This window comes from Neltuma alba, unplaced genomic scaffold, assembly GCF_004799145.2.
Source record: "Neltuma alba isolate B1F8T4 unplaced genomic scaffold, ASM479914v2 tig00003932_pilon, whole genome shotgun sequence".
Classification (NCBI taxonomy): domain Eukaryota; kingdom Viridiplantae; phylum Streptophyta; class Magnoliopsida; order Fabales; family Fabaceae; genus Neltuma; species Neltuma alba.
The window spans coordinates 28,748-33,987 of NW_021633485.1; the positions used below are offsets into that span (position 1 = coordinate 28,748).

General features: G+C 31.5%; 1 long non-coding RNA gene across 1 annotated transcript; it reads right to left on the reverse strand.

The window, feature by feature from the left end:
- Positions 1 to 4,484: 4,484 nt before the first annotated feature.
- Positions 4,485 to 5,240, reverse strand: LOC114743086 (uncharacterized). Its single transcript, XR_003739967.1, has 2 exons — positions 5,081 to 5,240; positions 4,485 to 4,949 (listed from the first exon to the last, which is right to left on the reverse strand). It is a non-coding gene; the product is annotated as an uncharacterized LOC114743086 (long non-coding RNA).

Consider the following 5,240-nt stretch of genomic DNA (forward strand, 5'->3'; position numbering starts at 1 on the left):
AGTTCTGAGTCAGTTGAAAAAAGAAAGCATCTCTTGTGGAGTTTGTGGCTTTTGTTTTTCACATATTCAAGATGAGTGGGAGCTCTAACATCATTCACTTTCTTCAACTTTGCTTCTTTTACCAATTCCGAGCTCTCCTATATTGTTAGACCTTTCTTAATTTATTAAATACTCTTGAAAATCTAGTGACACAAGCCCCTCTCTTTAAAAAGAAAGCCATGTGTGCGTGCTCTTAATTTGAACCCTATAAAAAAAACTTTTTTAAAAAATATTTTAGAGAATTATAAGTTCAATTCCTTTTTTAACAGAAATGATGCAATTTGAGTCAAGCTTCCGAATTGGAAATGACTTAGTAAAATCATGATATAAGTTTGTCATCATGATTCTTCTATACACACTCACAATCTCCCCAGCTATCAACCAAGGCATCGAACTAGGACATGAGTTTTAGCACAAATATAAAAGTTGGACTGACAATTTTTTTTTTTTGTATTTCCTGTCAAATATAATTTCTCTACAAAAAGGGACAAGAAATAAGAAAATAAAAGAAAAGGAAGATAAATTAAACTTTTGGTATTCAAGCAATGAGTCAGATCTAAAATAAACATTGTCTAGTTGTTTGCATTGAAGTTTCTCCTTTTAAAAATGTTCTCGGAATTTATTTATTTACTTATTTTGACTACTTTAATTTACCAAGAAACCCCTTTTTTATTTTGTTTTATTATTTTTGGCTTAAATAATTTGGCGATTCTTTGTGGAGTACGATTATTCATCCTGTATGCTAGAAATATTATTCTGAGAGTAGAAACTTATTTTTAGTGGCTTCGACACCCATGAAGTCCTTTTGGGAAAAAAACATTGAGAAATACTTCAAATTTTGAAAACTTCATGAACTCTCATGATTTAATGATAATACATCTATATATATTGGCCTATAGATATTAACATCGAAGAAGTAGCTGCTATAAGGTAGCTTTATGATACATGAAGAGTTGATGACAAGATTCTACATAAATTTCCAACACTGGTACCTTTATGACAACGAGAAATTTTTATTTGGTGGAGGAAATTAAAAGTATAAAAAAACTCAAACGCATGAAATCGCATCGCTTAACAAAGCATGCAGACACTAGTTAGTGCTTTAACACTGGCACTATTCACAGAGTAGAAAGGAAATGATATATAGAGATGGATGGATGGATAAGCATGGTGCGTGATAGATACTGTGAAACTTCACTCTCACTTCTTACAAATGTAGTAGCAGAAGCAAGCCAATCCAACATCATGGGCTGGCTCACATCTTCCTGAGAAAGCATTCTCTCTGTGGCACGCATCATCGCAGTAGCCACTATCTGTGAAGAGCCCAGGAGAAGTTGCGCTAGGTCTCCCACAAAATACTGCCTCAACATTATTATTCTCTACATTAACACCAACACATGCAATGTGAATACTAACACACACACACACACACACACACACACACACAGATTGTTAATTGTTATTTATTAACTTGGGAAATGGTAAAAACTAGAGTGGGTGTTTAATTAGAAATGGGTAAAACTAACCGTTGGTGGAGGTAAGAAGGAGGGCAATGTAGAGGAAGGCAATGAAGGAAGACAACTTGAGAAGGGAGGCAGCCATGCCGGGTAATTAAGATTGCTATCAGACCAAAGAGGCTTTTTTAATTTCGATGTCTGAGTTGAAGCTGATGATTCTCAAGGAAAGGCCATATACACACGATCTTCATGGAAACCTTCCTTTTTCATGATATAACATGGTCCGTTTTCTTGTTCTTTCGTTATACATTCGAAGTGTCATGCTCTCGATCGCTTCATTGAACGGGTCTCCCCATATATAGTATTTTCCTCTATAAACACAATGTAGATCTGATGATATTTTTGAGAGATGGCTTCGTATTGCTCTTCCTTCTTTGAAAGTGTCCATATTGTCCATATTTGAATATTAATAGTCATGGGGTTTTGAGTATTTTAATGCTCCCATCCTCTGTCTTTGTTGGAACCAGTTTCAGTGTTCATTACTTTGATGAGTATCCTAAACTCATCAGATCTAAATCATCCATGTCTCATTTGGATGGTTCAGATTTGATTTCTTTTTTTTATTTTTATTTATTTAAAATAATTATTTTAATATGTATAGAATCTAAAATAGAGATAATCTCTTAACTATCATTCTTTTAAAACATAATTTTTTATTTAAAAATAATTAATTAAAGATTTTAAATCTGAATCATTCAAATCACATCTAGACAGTCCGGATCTGATGAGCTTATGAGCATTACAACTGGTTCCGTCTTTGTTCATCCTTTTTCAGTGTTTACATATGATTTTCAGGGTCTTCCTAAAATAGATAGGTATAATTAGAATTGCATTTGATTTTTTTTTCTTTGGCCAGAAGAAGTCAATAGAAGAGCATCCAATAAAAAGAGATAGTTGAGATTTGGAACGAATGTATAACGAGAATATTCTTGGCATTTCCCTAGGGATTCTTGATTTGTGCTAAGATAATTATAGCGTAGAGAGACATGCTTTTTTGGTTAATAAGATCCAAAAAAGTTTAGTGATCCTGGGGATGCAGATCCATAATGGATATATACAAATTATTGTGCATCAAATAACATAAAAAATATCGGTTTCAGAATATGAAATGTCCTCTGTTTTTTCACCCATTGAACACAATCAACGAGGGAAAAGTTACAAAGGGTAATAAATTTTAAACTGCTTATCTATTATGCAACAAGATATATTGAATTAATTTATTAAGTTTAGTGTCTATTTATTATCTATTGACAAATAAATACTAGAATTCTTTTGCTTGTCAAAAATACTAGAATTATTTGACTATAACATATTGATAAACTTTGCAACTTTTAATAAGCTAAGATACATACATACATACATACATATATATAATGAAAAGAAATTTAGAGGAGAGTTGTCGTGTTGGTTCTTCCATAATTTAATCTTTGTTTGGATTTTGTTTGTGTAGTCGTGTGGATAACAAATATGATTGAGAGGCATATCTCGCCTTATAAAATACAATTTGTGTAACTTTATTTTCCATACCTTTGAAAGGTCACACCACAAAAGTAAAAGAGCGACACATTTTGAGTTTGAAAATATAAATAGGGATGATATAATTTTGGTGTCTTAAGTTTGTTTTTATTTTAATTTTGATTTTTTAAGTTTCAAATGATAGGTTTTGGCTCCTTAAGAAATAAAATAGTCCAAGATTTTATTGAATTATGGGGACCAATATTATAAATGAAATAAAATTTAAGAAACTAAAAACTATTATTTGAAACTTGAGATATCAAAATCAAAATAAAAACAAATTTAAGGAACCAAAAATTATATTAAGCCATGTAAATATCTATTGGCTTTAGCCTTGAGTAGTTGAACCCTATGAATATACTAGCTAGCTAGCCTGCACTGTGTTTTGCTTAATGTTTAATTTCTTTCTCTTCACTCTGGAAATAAGAAAACTACAAATATGCTCTCCAAGTGAATTTTGAATGTCGCTTCCTAGTAATTATTTTTTCTTTTCTGATTCATTAAGACGGAAATGCTGAGGTCAAATAAATTAAAGATAATATCTTTGTCATTTAGGGACGAAATTACCTAATTAATTATTCTGTCTCCATTTCTTGCTTATATGACTTTACACAGTGCGCATTCAACACGCACATAGTGTATCACAATTTGTGACCTAAACACTACACATACTCCTCGATCTGTGAATAAGAAAATACAAATTAATATATAGTCTACAAGTGAACTCTGAAACGTACATGCCTTTAATTATCTTTTTAATTTCTTGAGTTCTATACATTATCCTAAATCACGGAGCTCAACTAAAGTTTCGTTTTCATTCTGAATATAAAATCTTAGTATACCTTATCTCTTAAATTTACTCTCCTTATTTATTATACATATTAAAATGATTTTTTTATAAAGAAATAGTTTCTACTACAAATGATTAAATAAGATATTTTAGAAAAGCCAACATATTTTTCATAGAAGTAGATTCTCTTATTTCTTCCCAGAATCTTAATTATCTATACCCTTAGATTAAAAACTAAGTGGTTCAAATTTAATATTTTATAAAACTATTATTATAATATTTTATAGATTAAAATTTTTCTAGCAGTTATGAATTGTGCATGTCAAATTTTAACAGTTTGATTTTATTTATTTATTTTTATAATAATAATAATAATAGTCTTAAATATTAAAGCTAAACCATCCATACGTTTTTTTTTAATCTAAAGGTGGACATAAGATTGCAAACAGAAAATGAGGGAGAGGGGGAAAAAAGAACCTAGACTCATTTTTAACAAATAGCTAATTAAACTAATTTTCTTAATTTTTACAAATCAATTATCTAGATAGTTCTTTTATGGAGAAAAAGCAGGAAAACCAGGTACACATGACCACTCAAGATATAGAAGCAGAGGCGCAGAGCTCTTTTTCATAACACAACTGAATCCTTCATTATGTAACACGAAACAGATACAATTAATATATTCATTACAACAGACATCAACAAACCAAGAGAAACAACATAAAAGGATAAACACACACACACAAATTAAGACATAGGCAAACAACAGCCAGACATCATAAATTTTTGGGGCGTATAATGTGGCAGTGCTTTAACTGAATGAAGCACTACTTATTTATCTTATATATATTCATAATAACACCTATAGTATTCAAAGGATGATGCGTGATATATATCTTCTGCTCTGGATCTCATCGATCAACAGCGGAAGTAGCAAAAGCAAGCCCGTCCAAAGCCATGAGTATGACAGCTTCCGTCAACAGCTCCCTCTTTGGCGCATGCAGACTTGCAGGGTTTCTTGCGGATACATATCCCAGAAAATGTTTTGCTCAGTTTTTCACACAGTTTTGCTTCTGCTACATTATTCTCTGCATAACATTTATAAGGATGGTTAACTGATAATAATCAAACAACATTAATTATAAACTTGTTTAACTGTGAATGACGTTAAAAATATCAAATTGAGGATATATAGGCGATTGAGTACGTAAAAACTAACCGTTGGGTGAGAGAAGGACGAGGGCAATGAAGAGGAAGACTGTGAACTTGAAAAGTGAGGAAGCCATGTTTGGTAATAATGAGATTTATCAGTGTGTGTGTGTGTGTGTGTATCAGACTCAACGAAGAGGCTGGGTTTCAAGTTGAGATGAAGGTGATGA